Consider the following 12,596-nt stretch of genomic DNA (forward strand, 5'->3'; position numbering starts at 1 on the left):
GGACTAAGAATCAGCTGGACACAATTCAGTCCTACCATATACACGTACTGGAATTGTACTGTATGGAGGTGGGGGCAAGAAATCTCTTTTTTTCCATTGTCTTTCCTGCTTGCATCCACCCAGCTGCATCAGCTTATGACCTCCATGACTCAGAGCAGGGTGTCCATAGTCTAAACGCAAAAAGAAGCCTAAGACATTAACATTGAGCTTCCAAAGACATGAGTCCTACTACATGAGTGAGTTTTCAAAGATAATTTTGACTAATCAGAAAGTGAAACCACTATAGAACTTATTGCTGTCACTTGATAAGGTTCATTACCAAAGCTCTGCAATTACATTTTGTTCCATTGGGAGTGGAAGTTATTTATTTCGGATTTTTTTTTTTTTTCAGTACGCAGGCCTCTCACTGTTGTGGTCTCTCCCGTTGCGGAGCATAGGCTCCGGACGCGCAGACTCAGTTGCCATGGCTCACGGGCCCAGCCGCTCCACGGCATGTGGGATCTTCCTGGACCGGGGCTCGAACCGTGTCCCCAGCATCGGCAGGTGGACTCTCAACCACTGCGCCACCAGGGAAGCCCTGTTTTGGAATTTTTATCTGGAGGGAACTTATTTAATCTTAGTAATGCTTGGAAATCCCTAAAACTTTTACTTTTTAAACACTTTTTACATTATTATAGAAGAGATGAAAATGACATTCATAACACTATGGTTGGAGCACTGCATTCCTCACTCTATGACCCTTTATTATTCAACTTAAGTTTTTTTGTTTTTATTTATTTAAAAAAATATTTGTTTATGGGACTTCCCTGGTGACGCAGTGGTTAAGAATTCACCTGCCAATGCAGGGGACATGGGTTTGATCCCTGGTCCGGTAAGATCCCACATGCCGCGGAGCACCTAAGCCCATGCGTCACAACTTGTGAGCCTGTGCTCTAGAGCCCAGGAGCCACAACTACTGAGCCTGCATGCTGCAATACTGATGCCCGCGTGCCTAGAGCCCGTGCTCCATAACAAGAGAAGCCACTGCAATGAGAAGCCCCACAACGAAGAGTAGCTCCTGCTCACCACAAGAGATAGACCACGTGCATCAACGAAGACCCAACACAGCCAAATATAAATTTTAAAAGTTAAAAAAAATTTATTTATTTGGCTGTGCTGGGTATTAGCTGCAGCATGCAGGATCTTCATTGCCACCTGCAGGATCTTCGTTGCCGCCTGCAGGATCTTCGTTGCTGTGCCCCGGATCTTTAGTTGTGGCATGCAGGCTCTTAGTTGCAGCATGCACGATCTAGTTCCCTGACCAGGGATCGAACCCAGGCCCCCTGCATTGGGAGTGAGGAGTCTTAACCACTGGACCACTAGGGAAGTCCCTGGTTTTATTTTTTAATGGAAGAAAAGTATAGAAACTCACTAAGAAATGCAGGCTCTTCAGATAATATTTGAACTACTATATTGCTTAAGATTTTTTTGGCTTGTATGTTGACTTTAGAGTCTTAAAATATGTATACTTTACTGAAAGTTTATTCTTGGAAAAAGCTTACCTAAACTTTATGTGTGGATAATTTAGAAGTATTTCCAACTTGAGGTGTTGAGTTGAGTAAAATTAATTTCCATAGGGCCTCATTTTTTTTTTTTTTTTTTTTTTTTTTTTTTTTGCGGTACGCGGGCCTCTCACTGTTGTGGACTCTCCCGTTGCGGAGCACAGGCTCCAGATGCGCAGGCTCAGCGGCCATGACTCACGGGCCCAGCCACTCCGCGGCATGTGGGATCTTCCCGGACTGGGGCACGAACCCGCGTCCCCTGCATCGGCAGGCGGACTCTCAACCACTGTGCCACCAGGGAAACCCAGGGCCTCATTTTTTCATGCATGGATTTAATAGAAGAGAGGGTGCACGGGGTTACTTGTCCTTGCCTCCTTTTTGTCAAATTGTGGAGAGTGGTAGAAACTGCAGGTAGTCCCTGACAGGATAAAGGCAGTGTATGCAAAGGGAGAATGCAGAGGAGGCTAACTAGACCTCTATGACCAAGGGGAAAAAGAAACTTTTCTTGGGAATTCCTCGAAGTCCAGTGGTTAAGACTCCACGCTTCCACCGCAGAGGGTCACGGGATTGATCCCTGTTCAGGGAACTATGATCCCGCCTGCCGAGTGGTGCATGGGCCCCCCCCTCCAAAAAAAAAAACTTGAGGGTTGGGTTTTAAATCTTAAAACGATTTAAAATCCTTAGAGGGGTTGTAAAATTAGTTTTGAATCTTTAAAAAGATTTAAAATCCCTTAAGAGGATGTAAAATTAATTTTAAATAATTGTTTTTAACTGTAGAGTAAATGTGAGCCAGTTTGTTGGAGAAAGGCTATATATGCCCTTGGTTACAAAGAAGGGAGAAGATTGTGAATCACCACTACATAGAAAAACAACTCAATTAACCTTCACAGTCTGTCAATACTCTCTTAGTAAAAATAAAGGTAAATAAAGAATGTATAGAAGTGATAACCCAGTATTCTTATTTTGGAAAATACTGTTTTCACTCGTGACTTTTGATTCATACAAATATGAAAGAAATATAGTTAAAAATCTATTATTCTTTCCAGGCTTTCCAGGGTGGTTTGTTGCCACCCTCACATTCCTCCTGTATTGCCCAGAGCTATTATGTCATTAGGAGAGATTATGTAGAGAAATACTTGTGGAGGTTTAAATGCCCTGTTTTAAATATAAGCTTAAGGGTGTTTTTATGCTTTAATCTATTTCTGTTGGAATTTTCAAGAAATCAGATATTGGCCTTATGTATTCTTTAGACTGGTTTTTAAATTGTTCCTTAGTTAATCAAACACAGCTTTTGTCTTTTATCTTTATTCCCACTTCCCATTTCTTTTGGTTTATTTTACTTTCTGGTTTCTTAAATTGAATACTTGAGGTTTTTTTTTTAAATTATAAAGACTATAAATTTTCCTCTGAATTCTTCTTTTGCTGTGTCTCATTTGTTGTCAAATATTCTTCATTTTGTTAATTTCTAGATCATTTGTAACGGGTTTTTATTTCAATGTTTATTATAAAAAACTTCCTAGTGTATATACGGTTAACTTTTTATTATATGTTTCTAGTTTATTGGATTATGGGCAATAACATCTTGGAAAAAAAATTTTTTAATGGTCAAGAACATGATCAGTTTATGGTGTCCCTTGAACCTAAGAGAATAATGTGAAAGGTAGAGTTAGATAACTAAGAGCTTTATTGAGGATTTCATATGTGGCAAGTACTCTTTACAGGAGCTATCTCATTTAATCCTCACCACAACCCTATGAGAAAGGAATCTGTAGTACAGGAAGATTGAGTGACTCGCACTGTATGCCACCATATATATATATATATATATATATATGAATGAATGACTTGTTTTTATTATTCAGATCCTCAAAAACTTTTTATATCTATTTGATATATCAAAGAGGTATGTTGAATCTTCAGGTATAGTTTTGGTTTTATCAAGCTCTCCTAGTATCTCTAGGAATTTTTGGTTTATGTATTTTATTGCTATATTGCTTACATGTAAAGGTTTATGGCTATCATATTTTCAGAGATTATCGTTACTGAATGTCCCTTTTAATCTCATTTCATCACTTCTGGTCTGGAATTGTCATAAATATTGACACTCCTGCTTTCTTTTTCTTCTTTAAAAAATGTATTATTTTATTTATTTTATTTTTAGCTGCGTTGGGTCTTCATTGGCGTGCAGGCTCTCTCTAGTTGCTGCGAGCGGGGACTACTCTTCGTTGCAGTGCGCGGGCTTCTCATTGCGGCGGCTTCTCTTGTTGCGGAGCACAGGCGCTATGCATGCAGGCTTCAGCAGTTGTGGCATGTGGGCTTCAGTATTTGTGGCTTGCGGGCTCAAGAGAGCAGGCTCAGCAGTTGTGGTGCATGGGCTTAGCTGCTCTGCGGCATGCGGGATCTTCCCAGACCAGGGTTCGACCCCGTGTCCCCTGTATTAGCAGGCGGATTCTTAACCACTGCGCCACCAGGGAAGACCCTGCTTTATTTTTCTTTTCTTTCTTTTATCTTCTTCTCCCCCAACCCCACCAAGTGAGTGTATCTCTGCTTGCTTCTTTATTTTCAGTCTTTCTTTGTAACTCTTTTGGTAGAAGACTGTTTCAGTTGTTTAAACTTTTCCATTCTGTTTCTCATGTGTCTACAAAGAACTTTCTAAATGGAAATAAAGATCTTTATGATTTACTAATTCTGATGCCTAGAAAGTGGGGAAATTACAGTTTTGTTCTCTTTACCCTTGAACTTGTACCTAACTGTTTTTTTGCGGGGGAGGGGTTGTTTTATGGCTGCACCACCCAACTTTCGGGATCTCAGTTCCTGATCAGGGATTGAACCCATGCCCCCTGCAGTGGAATCGCAGAGTCCTAACCATTGGACTGCCGGGAACTCCCTTAACTTTTTTCTTATTAACTGTACCTGGTTTGCCATACTGAGCTTTTTAAGCCTGAATCCAGAACATTTAAAAACTGTTAAAAATTGGAAAGCATAATTATTTTTTCAGTAATTGATGTTAATTAACTTTTCCCAGTTTTAAGGGCTGGAGATATTATCTGGGGTAATTTTTGTATGATCTCTTGCCAAATTATTCAGTTGTTTCTTTGAAATTATTTGCTCTTTCCTTCCTTTATTGACTGCCTCACCTTAACCCAGTGCTACCACCAACTCTCATCTGGATCACTGAAATGGCTTCCTAGCTGGTCTTCCTGCCTCTAGTCCCTTTATTTCATCTCCCCCTCTCTATATTCAGATTAATGTCCCTAAATTTTTACCTATAGAAGAATCTGCATTGACTCCCTACTATAATCTACTGTTAGTCTCTTTTGCTCACTTTTATGTTTCCCTACTAATCTGACTGGATCATACTTACCTACTTTTTATACATTTTTGTTCTCTGTCCAAATTCTCAATTTTGTGCTTCATTTAATTGAACATGTTAAGCATAGTAATTTTTTTTTGTGTGTGTGGTACGCGGGCCTCTCAGTGTTGTGGCCTCTCCCATTGCGGAGCACAGGCTCCGGACGCGCAGGCTCAGCGGCCATGGCTCACGGGCCCAGCCGCTCCGCAGCATGTGGGATCCTCCCGGACCGGGGCACAAACCCGTGTCCCCTGCATCAGCAGGCGGATTCTCAACCACTGCGCCACCAGGGAAGCCCAAGCATAGTAATTTTAAGGTCTGTGTCTGATAACTGTTAATGTGTTTCTAATACCTTTTGGATTTTGATCATTTGTGTTTGTCTCCTTGAGTGCCTGGTTTACTTTCACATGTGCCAGAAATTGTATATGAAAAATTATAGAGATAATTTATGGGTTAGGACAACATTATTTTCTTCCAGGGAGAAATTACATGTGTTTCTGGCAGAGGCTAAGGGCAGACCTTACCTTATTCTACACTGTTGAAGCTGAGTGATGTGTAAAATTTTTCATAATAAAACCTTTTTAAAATTAGCTTGAAGTCATACAAATTATAACTACATTTGTTTTCTGAGAGAGGAACTATCCTTTTTTTTGTTTGTTTGTTTGTTTGTTTGTTTTTCTTGCGGTACGCGGGCCTCTCCCGTTGCGGAGCACAGGCTCCGGACGCGCAGGCTCAGCGACCATAGCTCACGGGCCCAGCCGCTCCGCGGCACGTGGGATCTTCCCGGACCGGGGCACGAACCCGTGTCCCCTGCATCGGCAGGACGATTCTCAACCACTGCGCCACCAGGGAAGCCCTATCCATTGTTTTTGTAAATTAAAAAAAAACCTTAGGGCTTCCCTGGTGGCGCAGTGGTTGAGAGTCCGCCTGCCGATGCAGGGGACACGGGTTCGTGCCCCGGTCCGGGAAGATCCCACGTGCCGCGGAGCGGCTGGGCCCGTGAGCTATGGTCGCTGAGCCTGCGCGTCCGGAGCCTGTGCTCCGCAACGGGAGAGGCCACAGCAGTGAGAGGCCCACATACCGCAAAAAAAAAAAAACACCTTAAACAATACAGCAGTAGCCTATTTATCTGGGTTGTATATTATGGATTAAAAGGGAAAGGAATAACAAGGAAATACTTGGAGACAAAAGAAAAAAAGAAAGACCCATTTATAATGTCTGTCATCTCTGTACTCATTATATGCCCTAATCTTAAAATTAAGCCATTACCAAATGTAAAATGGCATGGCTGCCTTGGAAAACAGTTTGGCAGTTCCTCAAAAAAATTAAATGTTGAATCACCATATCCAGCAATTTCATTTGTAGGTATATACCCAAGAGAATCATAGGTTAACACCAAAACTTACCCACGAGTGTTCTCAGGAATATTATTCACAGTAGCCAAAAAGTGGAGACAACTTAGATGTCCATCACTTGATGAGCCAGTTAACAAAATGTAGTCTACCAATTCAGTGGAATATTATTCAGCCAGAAAAAGTAATGAAGTACTGACACATGCTAAAATACAGAGTGAACCTTGAAAACATGCTAAGTGAAGGAAGCAAGTCACAAAAAGGTGGCATAGGATTTCCTTTCTGTGAAACTTCCAGAATAAGCAAGTCCATAGCAATAAAGCATGCTAGTAGTTGCCAAGGACAGGGAGAAGGGGAAGGGGAGTGATGGATAACAGATGTGGGACTTCTTTTCAATGTGATAAAAATGTGGTGATGGTTGCACATCCTCGTAAATATACTAAAAAGCACTGAATTGTACACTTTAAAATGATAAATTTTATGGTATGTGAATTATAACTCTGTTAAGAAAAACTATATAAAGTGATTCTTTAAAAGAATTTAACCTACTGCCTTAACGTTCTAAGTCAACGCGTTTAACAAGTTCATAAATAAGCGTATTTCTTCTTAGCTTGCCCAATCTCCTATCTCAGATGTGTAGTCTCTCACATTGTCTTGTTCTTTTGAGTTCTTGGTGTTTTATTTCCATGTGCAATCTGCAGATTTTTTTTTGCAGTAAGCGGGCCCCTCACTGTTGTTGTGGCCTCTCCCGTTGCAGAGCGCAGGCTCCGGACGTGCAGGCTCAGCGACCATGGCTCACAGGCCTAGCTGCTCTGTGTCATATGGGATCTTCCCAGACCGGTGTTCCCTGCATCGGCAGGTGGACTCTTCATCAACCACTGCACCACCAGGGAAGCCCCAATCTGCAGATTTTAAAATTCTGAGTTCATCTAGCTAAAAGTTGGAAGGAAGGGTTATGAATGGCCTGGCAGTAGGCTGTTGATGATCCAAGTCTGTGAAAGCTTCTCTCAAGGCTCCTTCAGGCTTCCTTCTGCCTGTTTCTAGGAGTTTCAGTGGTTTGGGACAAGTTTTTAAGTTAATTTCTTGGCTTTTTGTTTCCTTACCATCCATGTAGGTAGTGTAATTTTGGATCTTATATCTGTGTACCTTACTGATATATGCTTTTGAAGGTTTGAGAGTAACTTCCCCACCTCCCAACCTTGCCGTGATAGATGGCAAAGCTCTTCGTTGCTTCTTTAGGATTCTTCTGGCCTCTGATCAAGGAGCACTTGGCTCTGGGGTTTTCTGCAGGGGAGGTTTCTACCTGCCCATAAGCTTGAGGTATGTTTCCCTCACACTCCACTCTTGTTCTCATGTGTTTATTATAAGAATCTGACCTTGCTCCCCATAAACCTCAGCTCCCTGGCATCAATTTTCCCTTATATCTATGGCTTTAACTTACCTTTTTTTCTGGAACCTGGGATTTTTCAATCTTTCTGGTTTAGCTGTGTATCAAAACCTTTTTATTGTCATATCTTATTTGCATTTTTATATACCTGTAGTGGGCAGGGGTGGGGTGTGACTGATAACATTAGTTCAGTCCACATTGTTGTTGGATGTCCTCCGAGTTTTGAAACTCATATCTGACGTGGCGCAGTGCATTGAATTCCTTGTCTCCTTCACTCTCAAGGCAAGGATATCCTGTGATGGGATCTTGGAAGTATAGCTAGAGCAGTCATTCAGATGCTTGAAAAATTGTATTTGAAATAGGTCTACGAGGAGATAGAAAACTTTTATGCTGGGTGAAAGTTAGTTAAGATCTTTACCCTGCTATAGACCATTTGATGAGAATGGATTTTGTTTGTTAGATGTTTTTTGAAAAATGTGAGATATACAGAAAAATTGTAAGAATATTACAGTGAACTTTCATATACTCTTCACCTGCGTTCATACATTGTTCTCTCTTGGCCACATTGCTTTACTTCTCTCTGTATGTATCACATACTACATAATAGAACAATGCACGATTTCTTACTTTTTTCTTTTTTTCTTTTCCCCTGGACTCTTGAGAAAAGTTACTTGTATCTCTTAAGACAAGAACATTGAACAAAGTGTAATCGTATCAAATTCAGGAAATTTAATATTGATGCAGTACTGGTTATGTAGTATGTAGTCAGTATTCAAATGTTGCCAGATTGTTTCAATACCCTCCTTTATAGCAACTTAAAAAAAAAAAGTCCTAGGTTAAGCATTGTATTTAGTTGTCGTACTCCTATTGCCTTTACTCTAAAACAGTTCTTCAGACTTTTTCTCCCATGAGATTGACGTTTTTGAAGAGTACAAGTCCATTATTATGTAAAATGCCCTGTCTTTCAATATAAGCTCATCTGATTGCTTCCTCATGGTTAGATTTGGGTTATACAGTTTTTATTTTTTTTTTGGCTGCGTTGGGTCTTCGTTGTTGCGTGCGGGCTTTCTCTAGTTGCGGCGAGCGGGGGCTACTCTTCATTGCGGTGCACGGCCTTCTCGTTGTGGTGGCTTCTCTTGTTGCAGAGCACGGGCTCTAGATGCGCGGGCTTCAGTAGTTGAGGCACGCAGGCTCAGTAGTTGTGGCACATGGGCTTAGTTGCTCCGTGGCATGTGGGATCTTCTCAGACCAAGGTTCAAACTCATGTCCCCTGCATTGGCAGGTGGATTCTTTTTTTTTTTTCTTTCTTTCTTTTTTAGCGGTACACGGGCCTCTTACTGTTGTGGCCTCTCCCGTTGCGGGGCACAGGCACCGGACGCGCAGGCTCAGCGGCCATGGCTCACGGGCCCAGCCGCTCCACGGCATGTGGGATCTTCCCGGACTGGGGCACGAACCTGTGTCCCCTGCATCGGCAGGTGGATTCTCAACCACTGCGCCACCAGGGAAGCCCCTGGCAGGTGGATTCTTTTTTTTTTTAATTTTTTTTATTTTTTATTTTTCTGGTATGCGGGCCTCTCACTGTTGTGGCCTCTCCCTTTGCGGAGCGCAGGCTCCGGATGCACAGGCCCAGCAGCCATGGCTCACGGGCCCAGCCGCCCCGCGGCATGTGGGATCTTCCCAGACCGGGGCACGAACCCATGTCCCCTGCATCGGCAGGCGGACTCTCAACCACCGCGCCACCAGGGAAACCCTGGCAGGTGGATTCTTAACCACTGCGCCACCAGGGAAACCCCTATACAGTTTTAATATAAAAGCTACATAAGTGATATGTCCTTCTCCCTATGTCACATCAAGAGGATGTAATGTCAGTTTTTCAGTTGTTGGTATGTTTCTTTGATTACTTTGTTAAGATTGTGTTCATCTGACCTCTCTTTATAATTAATAAGTCAATAAGCAGGAAGACTGCGTGAAAATTTGTTGGCAAAGGGTATGTTTACAGTGGTTTTATCATCCACTGGTGATTTGCTTGAACCAGTTATTCCTGTGATGATTGCAAAATTGTGATTTAAAAAAAAAATTTTTTTGGCCACGCCACATGGCTTGTGAGATCTTAGTTCCCTGACCAGGGATTGAACCCAGGGCACAGCAGTGAAAGCTCTGAGTCCTAACCACTGGACTGCCAGGGAACTCCCCAAATGGTGATTTTCCTAAATCTTTATTTATTATACATTTACTAAGTGGCAATTTGCTGTGAAGAAGTATTCTTTTCCCCCCACTTATTGTACAACTGCCTTTGAAACCAGTGTTGGAGAAAATGTGAAAATTCTTGCTGTGGAATAATGATTATGGCAAGAAAAGATCATCTCTGCTCTTCCACTGTTAGATGAAGAAGCAAATGTAAAATTGTCAGTTTTAATTTCAGTGTTCCCCAAACTTTTACATATTGCATGACAAACACTTAAAAACACTTTATGCATATAAAGTGTTATTTAAACACTTGTCAGTCTTGAAAATAATGTTGTGCTGAGCATTTGTCAGCAAGTTTGTTTTTTTAATTGCAGGCAAAATGTCCTGTTATCTGTAATAGTTTTGAGGTTACTGTTTTGTAGAGTATGTGTGAATAGAAGTAGGCATGAAACAAATATGAAAGCAATATTGTTAATATGCCAGGAGCTGTTACTCAGAACAACTGAATTTGCTTAATAACATTCATCCTTAAGATAAATCAAGGAAACTTTAACTCTTCAATATTATATTAGTTCCATGTATAAATTTGCTTTTCAAAAAAACTAAGGTTGTCTAAGAGAACTAGAAGACAAGCTACAGACTGGGAGAAAATATTTGCAAAATATATATCTTAAAAATATATATATATTTATTTAGTCTTAGTTGTGGCACGTGGGATCTTCATTGCAGTGTGCGGGATCTTTAGCTGTGGCATGTGGGATCTAGTTCCCTGACCAGGGATCGAACCCAGGCTCCCTGCATTGGGAGTGCCTAGTCTTAGCCACTGGACCACCAGGGAAGCCCCAAAAGGGGTATCTTTTAAGATAATGAGTTGCTATCTCACACCTGTTAGAATGGCCAAAATCCAAAAACACTGACAACACCAAATGCTGGAGAGATCATGGAGCATTGGGATTTCTCACTCATTGCTGGTGGGAGTGCAAAATGGTTCAGCCACTTTGGAAGTCAGTTTGATGGTTTCTTATAAATTAAACTTACTCTTACCGTATGATCCAACAGTTGCACTCCTGTAACTCACGCAAAGGAGTTGAAAACTTGTTTTCAGCAGGAGATTGGAGGCTTCTCTGGAGAAATTAACTGTCTTTGGAGGGAAAAACCTCTATATATCGACACCTGAGGTTTCTTTCCATAGAAAAAAGTGTGAGGCTGTGCCCAGCTTGTTCCTGATGACCCTCTTTGAGCCCTTCCAGTTTACCAGCCTCACTCATATACCCTGAGTTTCTGGCTTTTTGTTGCCTCATGCTCAAATGTGAATGGGACAGCCAAGGATCACCAGTCACTTGATGAAAGCATCCATTGTGGCTGCCAGTATTTTTCAAGCTTAGTGAGGAAGGGAGCTCAAGAGGTGGGAGAGGGAGTGTCTCATAAAGACTTAGATAACTAAAGTTCACCATGTTTTTGATTTACTGTTTCCAAAAAGTTAATGTCCAGTCCTTTTAATTTTTCTTATTTATTTTAGTGTTTTTTTACTTTTTAAAATTGAGGTATAATTTACAATATTATATTAGTTTCAGGTATGATTCAAATTTTTTATAGATTATACTTCATTTATATTTATCCTGAAATATTGGCTACTGGGCTTCCCTGGCAGTCCAGTGGTTCAGACTCCATGCTCCCAATGCAGGGAGCATGGGTTCAATCCCTGGTTGGGGAATAAAGATCCCACATGCCGCATGGCACAGCCAAAAAAATAAATAAAATAAATGTAAAATATTGGCTACATATCCTTGTAGGTGATTGATTGGTTGATTGATTGTTAGTCAACAACCTTTAGTAGCTTATTTATTTTATACATAGTAGTTTATATCTCTTAATCCCCTACCTCTATCTTGCCCCTCCCCCCTTCCCTCTCCCCACTGGTAACCACTAATTTTTTCTATCTATGAGTCTGTTTCTGTTCTGTTATATTCATTCACTTGTTTTTTTTTTTAGATTCCATATATAAGTGATAATGTACAGTATTTGACTTTCTCTGATTTATTTCACTAAGTGTAATACCCTCCAGGGCCATCACGTTGTTGCAAATGGCAAATTTTCATTCTCTTTTGTGCCTGAGTAGTAGTCCTCTGTGTGTGTGTGTGTGTGTGTGTGTTTACACACACACACACACACACACACACACACACACACACACACACACCATGCTAGTGGTAGAGGGAGGATTCCAAAATGGTGATTGCACCAGTGTCCATGTGGTAGAACAAACTCCCCATAACGGCTGCCACAAGTATCTATGTCCCCAGGGTGAACTCCAGTTGCCTTCTGCCTCTCCAGGAGACTCTTCAAGATCAGCAGGTAGTTCTGACCCAGGCTCCTTTGAAATGACTACTTCTGCCTTAAAGGTCCCGGCACATGTGAGAGTTTGTGTGCCATTTAAGAGACTCCATTCTATTTCCCACAGTCCTCTGGTGCTCCCAGATGTAAGCCCCACAGGCCTTCAAAGCCAAACATTCTGGGGGCTTGTCTTCCTGGCATGGGACCCCCAGGCTGGGTAGTCCAATGTGGGACTCAGACCCCTTGCTCCTTGGGGAGAATCTCTGCCATGGTAATTATTCTTATGTTTGTGGGTTCCTCAACCGGGGGCATATGGGTCGTGACTGTACTGGGACTCCCCACTCTTACCCATCATGTTGTGGTTCCTTCTTTGTATCTTTAGTTGTAGAAGATCTTTCCTGGTAGGTTAGGGTTAGGGTCAGGGTCTTTTTCCTCAATAGATG

The 12,596-nt window shown here is 41.6% G+C and overlaps 1 protein-coding gene across 29 annotated transcripts in view; it reads left to right on the top strand.

The window, feature by feature from the left end:
- The window catches only part of ATG13 (autophagy related 13), a 51,212-nt gene that overhangs the window by 2,309 nt on the left and 36,307 nt on the right, over positions 1-12,596 (top strand). For 5 of the 29 annotated variants that reach the window (XM_067037128.1, XM_067037140.1, XM_067037130.1 and 2 more), the window contains exon 3: positions 2,319-2,461. The exons of the other annotated variants lie outside the window; for them this stretch is intronic. The gene's annotated coding sequence lies outside the window, so the exon portion shown is untranslated. The remainder of the gene's footprint in view (positions 1-2,318; positions 2,462-12,596) is intronic. 29 annotated transcript variants of the gene reach the window in all.

The sequence above is a fragment of the Kogia breviceps genome, chromosome 7 (genome assembly GCF_026419965.1).
Source record: "Kogia breviceps isolate mKogBre1 chromosome 7, mKogBre1 haplotype 1, whole genome shotgun sequence".
Lineage (NCBI taxonomy): Eukaryota > Metazoa > Chordata > Mammalia > Artiodactyla > Physeteridae > Kogia > Kogia breviceps.